The sequence below is a fragment of the Zonotrichia albicollis genome, chromosome 3 (assembly GCF_047830755.1).
Source record: "Zonotrichia albicollis isolate bZonAlb1 chromosome 3, bZonAlb1.hap1, whole genome shotgun sequence".
Classification (NCBI taxonomy): Eukaryota; Metazoa; Chordata; class Aves; order Passeriformes; family Passerellidae; genus Zonotrichia; species Zonotrichia albicollis.
This window is the reverse complement of record NC_133821.1, coordinates 60,036,833-60,049,895: the sequence shown is the minus strand read 5'-3', so window position 1 is coordinate 60,049,895 and position 13,063 is coordinate 60,036,833. Positions and strand designations below refer to the sequence as shown.

Sequence of the window (13,063 nt, the reverse complement as noted above, 5' to 3'; positions counted from 1 at the left end):
TGGCCTTCTGCTCCCTCCAACCTGATGCAAGAAGGATAGGGAGAAAGAAATACCACTTGAAATGAAGCTACTGTGGAAAGTCTAAAGCATACTTTATGATACTGTTTTGCGTGTTTCTCTATGCTCTGTTTCTAGCTCTTTGGCATTCAGCTCCTGCACTTTTGCTAGATCTGTCTTCTATATCCTTTCCAGACACTGGTTATATCTTAATTTTGGGTTTATGACCCACGAGGGGTGTGAAATATTGCCTGGTTTATTTGCTTACAGTTTGGCTTCGTCTATCCATGAAAGAGCCAAATCTCACTGCTGTGGTGGAGGTTTGCTCTGCAGAGTGTTGCAGAATGGCTTTTCTCCTCTCTCTGAAGCTCCAGGATGAAGCACTCTGAGCCAGGGAGTTCTATTCTAGGCAGTCTGAACTTGTAGCTGATCTATTGTTAGCTTTTAGCTCTGGTTATTTTCATGTCTGGTGCCCACAGCTGTTGCCTTGGGTTTTGGGAGGGGGAAATGATTTGTTAGTTTGTTTGTTGTAGTGTTATTCCAGCCTGTTAGGCCAACCAAGGAATTTTTACAAATATCACTTTTTTTCCCCAGTCCTCCAGTATGTAACCAAATAAGTTTGCACTGTAAACCTTGCATGTGCTGGGAAAAAGCTCAAATTGTTTTTGCATGATTGAAATTTTGCATAGGTGGAGCACTGCTGCCTCTTTCTTCCTCTCAGGATACACTTGTGATTTCTTCTTGTGTGTTTGTGCACTTATCATTATTATCATCATCGCTTATTCAATATGCTGACTCAATCATGTAGTTATCTGACATTTAACATACTTAGATACTTAGATATCCTTAGATTCCTCCTACAATTTGTGTCTTTACTTCAGGTACCTGCACTCATGACATGATTTTTTTCATCAGAGAGTACAGTGTGCATGACTCTCTCTCATTTGAGCAGGTAAGTTAAGCATACTTGATTGTTTTTCTTTAATGTCTCTGCCTCAAGGACGACTTTGAAGCAGTTGATCTTCCTTTATTCTTGTCTCCCTCTTCCTTTATTCTTGTCTCCCTTCTCAGTGTTCATTACATGAATATCTTAATTTACAGGACTGAACATTTCTTAAAATTTAGCGTGAGCACAGGTGTCATCTCCTGGACACATCTGGATTAAACCAGAACATCTAAAAATGTGACAAAGCTGTCCAACCTGACCTCCTGGAAGCTGCACCATATAAGATACAGGTTCTGTACCAATGCTGTCTGCAGCCTGACATATGAAGATGCCTCTGAATGAGGCTTGGATTGGCTTGGTAATACTGAGAAAAATGCTGTAATGATTCCAGAATCACCCTCTGTCCCACTCAGCTCTCCTTACTGTAAGAACAGAAACTGGGAGTAGACACAGAGGGATGGAAGGGAGGAGGGTTGGAAGTCATTCCAGAATGTTCAATCCATGTGTGCTAGTTTGCCATCAGCTTGCTTTTGAACATTGCTTATTTGAAATTATTTTTTAAAACTGACCATAAAATTTTCTACACTACTACTATTTACTTGATAGGGATACAGCTGAGTGAACAGTACTGATAAATTTCCAGATATAAGTGTACTGTGAACAAAGTCTTATGGGGACAATATTCATATTTTGTTTTCAGGGGCTTACTTAGAGGTGTATTTGTATAATTATTTATATTTCTAAGTTGGAAAGAATATTAGTTCTAGTAGCACTAATTATATTTGCATTGATTGCATTCTTCTAGAAGTGGATGAGACAAGCATAGGTTAATTAGATCTGACCAGAAAATCAACCATACAACGGCTGTGCATAAACACCTTTAATGCAATAGTCACCTCTTTGCACAGAAGTGCTAGCTCTATAAAATCTGTTATAGAGCTTGAATTGGTAGTGTAAGAGGTCTACAGTGGTCTTTGATGAAAAACCCACACCCTTGTAGAACAGCAGCAATAAACACCAACGCTTTTCAGGGATCCGAAGATTTTTTTTTGTCAGGATTACAGACTGGCTAATTATGGCATCTGTTTCTGAGATAGCACTGAGAATTGTAACTTAAACAGTACACTGGCAGTTACAACCTATTTTTAAGTATATTGGGAGTCCTAAATGAACCATACCTAAAAATCTTCTGGTGAACCCTAAATACTTACAGACCCTCTTAGTGATCTTAAAACCTTCCCACTTTCAAACTAAAGATTTGTGTTAGTGGATTTACATAGTTAAAAACGTTCAAATTACAACATAATGTGTTTGAATTTGATGTTTCATTCTCTGTGTCTCCAGGTGTGTTCTTCCACAATAATATTAAAGTTAGTTATTGACCTTCTAAGAGACAGTCACATTTAACACTGTGATGTAATTACATAGTGTCTCACTGTAGATAAAAAAAATAACTGAAGGAATATTACAAAAACCCCAAATAATAAGTGATGCAGGTGTGACATATAGCTAAATGAGTTTAAATAAAGCTACTCTTTATGATCTGCTGAAGAATAATATGATGGGGGGCGTAAAGCAGTAGAATTCCCTTGTCTTTCATATTGGTCCTTAACTGGCCATAATTATTTGCTTCTTTATCTCATTATGTATTGATCAAATATTTGCATCCTTGCCACAACTCACCTGAAAATCAAAGGTGTCTCATTCTTGTTGGAGACAATTAGCTAAAAACTCTGTCACTGTTTTATAGGAAGTTGCATGAGAAATAACTCCATGTCCTGCAGCCATGTCTCCAAAGCACTCAGCCTGCTCCATCAGCAAGCTGCTTTATAAACTTGGGTGGTTGACTGTATCACCAAACCAATTTTGAAACTCCTGGGAGGTCTTCAGGTGAATCTTCCATCTCATTTTAAGTGTCTCTCAAAGGACACAACAAATTCAATGCAAAGCCGTCCCATTGTAGCTGACAGGGAGTTTCTGAAAGCACCTGCCCATGGAGGCAGGAGCATCCACTCTTGCCCTTCTAGAGAGCTGAGGCCAGGAGGCTGAATAAGGAGCACACACAGGGATGAGTAGAGAAGAAAGAATCCTTTTGTGGCTAGTTAGTATCTGGGCTGTCTAGACAGACAAGACCTACAGAGGATCCAGGAAAATTTACCCAGAAAAAGTATATTTTGGGAGGGGTGGAATAAAGGATAAAATTCAGGCCTTAAAATAATTTTTTGCTTTGCTGTAGAAGGATTTCAATTCCCTCTCCATCTTACCTGTGATCCATGGTTTTACTTAAGAGCAATAGCATAGTGTAGAGATGCTATTTTCATTCTCTCCCTGCAGTCTCTAGGTTCAGGAGTAGAGCAATTCCCACAGATGTGATAATATCCAACAGAAACAAAAGCATTTAGAGTGAATCTGAGATAACCTGTGTTGGCCCCATGGTACAAGCTTTGATAGAAGAAAGCATGCTGTTTTTCACAGAAGGGCTTGCTGGAATTTCCCCACTGTGGAAAGATGTTATAATTCAGGTTTTCACAGGGGTAAATATTTGTTAGCAATTTCAAATTTCAAGCAGGAATAGTAGGGTTTATACACAGAGCTAAGCCCAGAATATTTTCTTGCCTGCTAACTTATAAACACAATTGTAAGAGTTTGCATTCAAAATGTTTTGACTGCTTTGCCATACCTTGCTCGTTGCTCATTAGAAATATTTTTTCACAATGAAACAGAAAAATGTCTGGGAACGAGGCTCTGACATGTGTCTTGGTGTGGTTTTTAGGTGTTTAACTACTTCTGGGTGAACAAGTGTAGCTTTTCCATTTCCTCACTCTGGATTGGCAAACCTAAGGGCTTGCCTTGTTTTCAGGCATAAAAACACACTGAAATTACTACTGAAATATTTGTTTGACTTACAAAAGGTTTTGCTAATCTGTGAAGGCAATCTCCTTTTCATTCCTTTGGTGGTATTTTAGATGCTAGAAAAATAAATGTGACTTTTGGGGATGAAAGAAAAGGAAAATATTCCTGTTAGAATTCCAAGTTTTCCCATATCTAATTATTTCAAACATTGTTCTGAAATTTTTTATAGTGCAATTTTATGGTATAGTGGTACAATTCCAGTCTGAAAGCAGGTGGTGGCAATTTATGAAAATTTGCTATAGAATTATAATGAAAACTTTTTTTTGCATCGTTAGTCATATTCTGATTACATGCAAGTGAAAAATATTGGAGTCCTGGTGCTGGGAGTGCAGCAGCAGGACTTTTTTACAAATGTTTCTCTCTGAATTAGAAAAAGCTGTCACTATTTCATTATCCTTTTTATTAGTCATTGTTACTTAGATAACATGTTTTTCCCCCATGCCCCTCTCATCATCTTTTCGGGAGGAAAGTGAACTAATTATGGTGTCAAAGCTGCAGTGAGGAGGAATTCTCATTTGCATTATCCTTATTCTCTCAAAAAGCTTTTTCTTCACTATCTTTAAAATACTTAGTAGATACACAATAGATATCTACATGAGACAAATGGCTTTTATGGGGGGTAATTAATCATAATTTCCCACATATTCTAATAATTAGCTGTTGGATAATGCATTTTTATGTATTTAAATGAGGATTAAAGTCATTACAGTCTGCAAAACAAACAACATAATTGAAATGGACTAATAAAAACACCGCTATAAAAATAGCTGGGTTTATATGTGTCTGTAATAAATGATAATGGGCTGAGAGGGAAACAATGCATTGGAAAATCAGATTAGGGTGACTGCCAAAAAATAATGGTTTAAAATCACCAAGCCTTATACAAGAAGTAGCACTTGCAACTTATCATTCTTTGCATGGAGAAGTTTTTATAAACTAAAATTGAATATTTTTCATCTTAGCTCAGTGAGACTTTTCATTCATGTGGAAATAAAACTTTTTTTCCACTTGTTTGTAATTTTACTCATTTACTTTATTTTTCTTACAAACAGACATCCTTTCACTCCTCCATTCCACATCAGGTTTTATTCTGTGTAAAAAATAAAAAAAGAAAACTCTAAAGGATCTATGGTTATGAAGTTAAACAGATTTTCACTGACACTTTTTTCTAAATATATGTTTCCAGATAATATAAAATAAAATCAAAAAACCAAGAAAACCCCAGAGATGTCATAAGCAGCACAGAACTGATGGTTGTGGTGTTTTATTAGAGTTTTCTTTCTCAGCCTCAATAATCTGCTTTCCTTGTCTACTACATTTGACCCAGAAGAAGTACACACACACACACACACATACACAATGATCCAAGAAGGGTTATTTTCTGAAGCTGATTTTTTGACTCTTACTGATTGGATTGGGATGTGGATTTCTCGGCATTGGGTTGTTTGGTGGTTTGTTGTTTGGGTTTTTTAAATTAATTGTATCTGTATCTCAAACATACATAGATTGCTTTATTTATTTTCACTATAAGTATTCTGTTGGTAAAATGCCCAGGGAATTCCTCCCAGCTGGACTGGAGGCAATACGGAGAATATTTGTTTCACAACATGTCTCTTTTTCTCCTACCAACTCTATTCCCTTTTTATTTCTGGGATTAAAGTGAGTCTGTTTCTGCACAACTACTTATAGTTGTTTTGCTTCTGGAGAAGAGCTAGTTCCTGAGTTTTTCCATTTCAGGTTATCTTTAGAGGGTGCCCCAAGATGACAAAAGTAATTCCATAATTTGGACTTCAGTAGCAGAGATATGAGCATCAATCACAGGGCCAAATATGATATCAACTTACAATATTTTGTGCCAAACACTCACATCCCCAGTGAAAAATGGATGAGTAAAAGTCCTCTAATATTTCTCACATTTTTAGTATGAGTTGGCCTCACCCATGTCTTGGAGTTTCATTTGCTGCCAGTATTCTACCAACAGAATTCACTGAGCAACATGTCTTGTGGATTTTAGGCGACTGCAGGCCACCTACAAAGAAAAGTCCCCACCCCAGTTTGATTAGGATCTGAAAAAAACCACTGTGTTTTATACACATAGCTCGTATTTAAGTCATTAAATATTCAGAGTGCTGTTGGCCTCAAATTTTCAGAACTCAGGACCCCAAAATACATGCAATCTAAGAAAAGTGAGACACTGAATTACCAATAAATTGTCCTTTTAGCTGGGAGGAGCAGAGAGGCTGTGGCCAGTCTCCTGTTTAGGCACTGCCATGAAATGTTGCACTACCTAACAGTGTGGCAGCTGTCCCTGCATGATGGTCTTGAGCAGACAGGTCAGGCACTCAGCTTTCCACACAGGAATGTTGTACGCAGCTGCAGAGCCCTGGGTGCCTCTTGGCAGAGACAGCTGGTGACAAACTGAGCTGCTTACCCGTGAGAAATGATACCTGGCAAAGTATGGTTGAACTTTTTCCCATCCTGGCACTTAGGGACCTAAAAGAAGATGAAATTCTGGTGTTCTGCACCTAGTCATCATTGAAAATACCTTAATACTTCTAGAGGAGGGAGTAGGAGTCAAGTTTTTGTCAGCCGAGAAGGGGCTGAATGACCAAGTGCTGTCCTAGCTGGATGTGCCAGCAGAGGGTGGGCACCAGTCTCTTTTCCTGCTGAAGTTTGAGCCATTCTGCATGGTGAGCTTCAGGTATCCCAAACTAAAAGGGAATTGTCCCTTGGTCATTGTAATGAACTGAGACATTGAAATATGAAGGCCATTTATACAAAACTGTAAAAACCATAAAAATTATAAAGGAAAACCAGAACAATGGTGATCAGATGTTCAGGTTTTGGGAATTGCTATGGGTCTCTGAGCCCAATGAGAAAAGCATTATTGTACATGCTGAAGTTATGTCCCACAAAGAAGAAAAAGGTCCCTTCATGTGGGAGGTAACACATCTAGATACATAAGAATGTCACTTTGTCTCAGAGTGCTACCATAGCATGGGTGTTAGCACTACACGTACATGAAATGACACTGACATAGTGCTCCAGACAGTGAGGACCTACTTGTCTTTATCCCTGCATCTTCCACAGCCTTCCAGGAATGCCAATGCCTGCTTTTGTCTATAAGAATAATTCACTGATTCAATTAGAGTGATAAGTGGTGTGTCTGCACTAGGGCAGAGAAAGTACACAGCACCATTTCAAGCAAAGTGCCCTTGAAGATTTTCATCACTCATAACCTAAAGTTCCCACTGCCCTGCAGAAGGAGCTGCCTTTCCATATGTCATTATTTGTGCAGGAAGGTCATGTTTTTGTTGGTATGCTGCTCAGGGCTTTCTACAAAGGGCAAAACATTTTGGTAATACAAAAGCTGTTGGAATTTTTCTCTTTAAGCTCTATCACAATGAACAAGAGCACCTTTCTCTGCCCTGGGTTCTTAAGAGAGACAGCCAGACAAGCAATAGTGGCTGGTTGCAGAGCTGGTTTTAGGGGTGAGCAATCAGGGCTTGATGGGCATCCCTGGGACTGTTATGTAGTCATGCAAGTCACAGTAGAGTTGGAGAGAAAAAGGGAAGGCTTCTTACTTTAACCCAGGGATAGGCTCCAAAAACCCTGATGCTAGCTCTCACTGAGAGTGAATATTAGGGAAGTGCTTAGCATCTCTTGGCTGTGATTTCCAAATTTATGAGCAGGCAGTCACAGGTAGCCCCAGGTAGCCCCAAAGAGTGACTCTGTCTGCAAGACACAGAGTTGTAACTGGCTTTTCTGGATTTAACCTTGCTCTACTAGGGGTTTAACATTCCTCAGAATGTTGTGCATCTGATACCCATTGCCCCCATATTTCCTTTAATATCTCACTGGGCTAGCACTTCAGGATTAGGAACCTTCTGTTGGAAGTTCGCTGTCAGTGGGGTCATCTCCTCTTGTGCAGAAAAGGAGCTTTAAATATCATCTTGCACCGAACAGTTCCATGAGATCCATTTTGCACAGCTGTAAGGAACAACAAAAGATGAGTTTGAAAGAATGAGCAGTATGACACTGCTCCCGGGCTGTGTAAGCTCTCAACTAGAGATTAGCAGCAAAATGAAGAAAAGCTGACATAAATGCAGGGAATGTGCTAGGCAGTACTTGATCATCAGGTGTAACAGCAGAGAAATTATGCAGTTTCCACCTTTTATGGTGCTTATGACAAAAGTCTGAGCTCAAACATAAGCAGATAAACTCAGTAATTGGAAAGGACAGACCTACAACAGCCTCTCATATCCCATCACACTGGCATATAAAAACTAACTATGTACTCAGATCCACCTTGTAAACCTGTTGTGCTCATGAAGGCAATGCAGCTGTGATTTTACCATTAAAACAGATCTTCTATATCAGTCTTGCTCCAGAATTCACAAACCCTGCTGTTCTTGGATTGTTCGTGGTATAAAGACTTTAGATAAAAGCAGATTGATTTTTTTTTACAGTCCTTCATTTTGTCTGTATTAACAAAATCAGAAATGATGAGATAGTGAGATAATTCTATTATGTTATACTGAAAACTTTATTCTTTTTATGATCTAGCCTCTGAGAACTTACCATCAGTGTGAAGAGTTGCTCTCTTTGTAGTTTATTTTTGGTTTTATAGTTGGCTAAGTTCTAGGTCATAGCCCAATTGGCTGGCAACAGCAATCTGTGTAGAACTGCACACACAAAGACGCTTTTGTTGCTTGCTTCAGGGAGTACAAAGACATTTTTTTGCTATTAATTTTATGTAACTATCCCCCTTATATCTACACTTACAGTGTTTATATTCAGCCTACAAGTGACATCACTGCAGTATAATCTCCGTTCTGAAGTCCTGGAGGCTCTGACAGTAAGCATGGCGTGATGTTGAGATTTCCATAGTCCATAATAATTATCAAATAAATGGGAAAGTTCCTCAGCTGCTCAACTGTGCAGCAAACTGAATGATGTAACCATAATCTTTCCTTGACCCAGTTTAAAGAAACAGCCTATAAAGCTAGGTTTCATATTCATTTTAGATTCCTACACTGTACACAGAAAGTATAAATTCACAATCCTACCAATTATTTGTTTTGATAAATTCTAGCATGTGGCTGTTTTTCATCAGAGAATTCTCTCACTGCTCACAATAATCAATCAAATTCTGGGAACCGACAGCCAAAATCAACAGAGGCAACAAATCAGGGTCCCAGGCAATAACAGGCAATAGAAGAGCAGCAGTACCATTGGCAATAGTAAAGCCAACGCAAGCAAACTTAAATTTTAAATATATGGTAAACTACATTTAGAAACTATTTATAGTTTATTTATATAGTCACATAACTATATGTTAAACTATAATTCTAAAATTTTTCTTTGCATTCACAATCTATTATGTTCTCCTTAGCATTTGTTTTTCCTCCCTTTCTCTATTCCTTATCATCTATTTCCTATGACAGGTGAATTTTGGTCAATTCTTTGTAGCATTCTTGTGGGAAGCTTTCTTAGCAACTGTGCTGTAAGCAGGCTTTTAGTATGGTTGAATTTTGACTTGCAATAAGGAGCTAATTCTTTGCAACCACCTATTTGGCTTAGCAAAGACCCCCTTTGAGGCTCTCTTTTCACTCTTGACTCTTTCAGGCTGCCACTAATCACCATGAGAACTCAATGGCACTGGATTTCTCCAGCCTAATTGTGTTTAGCTGAGTATGAGGAAGGATCATGAGGTGCTTTGGACAGTGCCAGACTCATTACCTTTAAATCTGTAGTGAATCAACAAACTAAAGCAGTGCAGTAAAGCAATTTGAGAGCAATGGGAGCTATCTATGGTACAAAAAAGCACCTTTTGGCAGCTGGGGATTTAATGTAATGGGGATGAATGGTTGTTGCTTGGAAATCTTAATTCTTATCCGACAAATTTCACTGTATTTATGTTGGTTTTTTTAACCAAGGGGAAAAGGAGATTTCATGAAAGTTCTAATTCTCATTGACTAGTGCAATGCTGAAAAAAAGTCTTGAACTTTCTTCCAGAGTAACTTTGTTAAGGAAATTACTCTGTTGACCTTTATCTTGTCTCATTTGCAATACATGCGCTGCTTTTTAAATTTTCACATTTGTGAGGCCAGCTCATTCTACCCTTTGGGATGAATGCCATGGGATACCTTATGGCAATGGGAATCCCATGTAGTAGCTGTCTGTCTGGAAAAATAACAAATACTGATACATGTTTTGCATGTCTTTCATCAATATATAGCATCCAAACCCAGGAGGAGCTAATACCATGTGAAGAATTATTTTTTCCTTGTCCTCTATGAAAGCATTTTGTGAAACTATTTTGGTAAACAAATCTAGTACAGGAATATAGCTACAGTAAAGACCACCTCTCTAGACCATCCCTGCTGAGCTGTTCGTGCTGTAGTGCCCTAAACAGTCCTTCTCCTTCTCTTGGTATGCTTTTATTACTGTGCTTGCTAATCAGTTTAATTTGATTAATCATTTGTTCTGATTTCCTTCTATTTTTAAAATTATGACCTATGTTTTCACCTCGTTTGCTTTCTTTTATGCCCTCTTACATTTCTAATTGTTTGCTTCTCTTTTTTATAGGCCTTCCTAAAGTGGTATGATTTATTTTTCAGTTCCTTCTGAACTAGATGTTTTTATATTTCCTGTATCAAGTTATTTTTAGCCTTTATGCAAGTCTCAGTAGTACTCTTGTTTTGATATTTCTCTTGTTTAAATCATAGGATCAAATATTCATGTCTTTGGCAATCCCTTTACATTTACTGTAGAAGTGCTGTTTTGCAGATGTTTCCATTCCACCGCCTACACTTCATTAGAAATAGGAGTGTTGCTGCTACTTCCAAATGACACACTTTAAAGAGAATGGACTAATTTTCTCACAAATAAAAGCAATTATATTAAACACTTGAGAATTTTTTTTGCTTTGTTTTCTGGTATTATTTATCAGCTCTCTGTATAGCAATAAATTTTCCTTCTAACCAGGCTGTTTATGATAATGTTCAGTTCATAAATACTACTCCAAAGCAAAATATCAGACCAACCTTTAAAAATTTTGTTTCAGAGTGGGCTTCTCATTACACTCATTCTTACCATGAAAGAGGAGAAAGCAGAGTAAAGCTCTAGAAGTGAAACTTGTGCCCTTTTTCATCATTGGGAGTTTTGCTGTGACCTCTGTAAAGTCAAGTTTTGATGTCAGTGTGTGATATCAATAAGGCCCACTGTTCAGAGAACACTGAGCATATATTCTCTATTTTATATATCTGTCTATGCCTGTGTGTAAGTGGAACAGAGGCACGTTAATGAATCTTCACAATTTGGTCTGCTGGATATGAGTAGACAGATAATCAGACACGTTGCATTGTTATTCCCAAAACATTTTTGTCTTTGCTTTTACAAGGTCCAGTTCAGAATTAACATAGAGAATAATTCTGGATGTGACATAGACCTAAGCCCTACACCAGACAAGTAAAACTAACATAAAAGTTAAATGATGGTGGCTGTAACTAGCATTTATGATCTCAATGTTCTTACCTCTGGTGAAGTTTACAAGAGTCACAGAACTGAAATATCCATATAACAAAGCTCCATGGGGCATGAAATGTTTTTGATTCCTTTGGTTCTTTAGCACTCTCTGGTGAGTCCTTGCATTGCCTTTTCCCTAACTAATGGGGTTTTTTTTTGACATTTTAGAATTATGTATATTGCATAATGACATGACTGTAAAAAATAATACAGAGTGATGCTGTCCATATATCCCTGTCAGTGAATAATTTGTAACCTACAGAAAATTCTGTATCATTAATGCATTAAGCATTGAACAGCCAGACACATACTGTAGTCCACACATTTCAAATCTGTACAGTGGACTCACAGAATGCTGCATCCCCTAACAAATAACCATATGTTATTATCTCTCCAGTTTCTTTGTATTATTATGTCTTTTCTTTCAAAAGTCATTCAGACTTTTCTAAATGTGAGCTATATTTGTTGAATTGTTATCCTTTTGCACACGTTCAGAGCATCCAAAGAGCCTCTCTGACAGCAATAATAAAAACCTAGTAGGACTTAATTTCTACTTCTGCATCATCAGCTGCTGAGTGGATTGATTATTTAATACATTTAGCAGTTTCTTAGACTCATGGCAGCAGGATGTAAATGAATGACTTAGTCAATGCATTTGCTTATATCAGCTCAATCACTTCACAGTGACTCAGCATGGGGTGTGACATTGACAGCAGAAGCATTAAGTGGCCAAATTCTATGGCAGCTAATTTGATACTGCTTACAGCATCCTTCTGTAAGGACTATTTATGTGAAGATACAGTGGTTTTCCAGGACAGCATTCATGACACAGTTTAGAGGACACAGGAAGAGGCATCCTAAAAACAAAAAAAAGCAATTTTCAAATATTTAGATTTCCATACACTTGCTTCTCTGCATTTCCTATTTCAAAATTGGATATCATTATGGATTATGCAAGCACACACTTTTGCTTGCACTATGAATTTATTATTTCAATTTACTGTGGGAATAGAGACTAATTAACTAGAGGAACAATCATATAAACACATAGCTGAAAGGTCTTTTTTTCAAGTAGCCTGTCAGAACTAAATTTTAGAATATATTTAGATATCTGAAAAATGACACAGCAGTGAAAGAATTTTAAGGCACTTCTGTACTTAAATTACACCATAATGGACTGATTAGACACTGAAGCATCTTCAAATGTCCATGCAAGGTATCTCCCTAATGTCTAGCCACAATTTCTCCCCAGCTGTGTTTTGGAGAATTTGTTCCACACATGCAACACAACCTGTGGGAGTATCTCTACTCCTAGCATGGACATTCTGACCAGAAAGGATAGAGAGATTAATTGACCTTGCCATGCATTCCTACCCTGAAACTCTACCCATGGTTTGGAAGCAGCAGAGAGTCAGTGCTCTAGTGTAAGGAGCAAGGGTTCAGAATCACTGGGAACATTTCCCAAAGACAGAAAATATGGCTTTGTTTCCTTCCTATCCTAGCAAGATGAGCATCCACACTGGGGTTCCACATGTTTTCCTGCCAGAATTTTCCTGACTCTGTTTTGATATAGTGTTATACATTTTAGCAGGATGCATATTCTCTAAGCTTAGTGTTTAAAAAAGGGGTTTTTTGTGAGGTTTTAGGGGTATTTTTTGCATGCTTTTTGTTGGCTTT

At 37.8% G+C, this 13,063-nt stretch overlaps 1 long non-coding RNA gene across 2 annotated transcripts in view; it reads right to left on the bottom strand.

The window, feature by feature from the left end:
• Nucleotides 1–1,919: 1,919 nt before the first annotated feature.
• The window catches only part of LOC113459545 (uncharacterized), a 49,258-nt gene continuing 38,114 nt past the window's right edge, over nucleotides 1,920–13,063 (bottom strand). Inside the window, exons 5-6 of one of the 2 annotated variants that reach the window (XR_003380887.2) lie at nucleotides 12,151–12,243; nucleotides 1,920–7,846 (exon numbers count right to left, since the gene is read on the bottom strand). This is a non-coding gene — a long non-coding RNA (uncharacterized LOC113459545). Of the gene's footprint in view, nucleotides 12,244–13,063 lie in introns of both variants that reach the window. The other variant, XR_003380886.2, reaches the window with a different exon arrangement.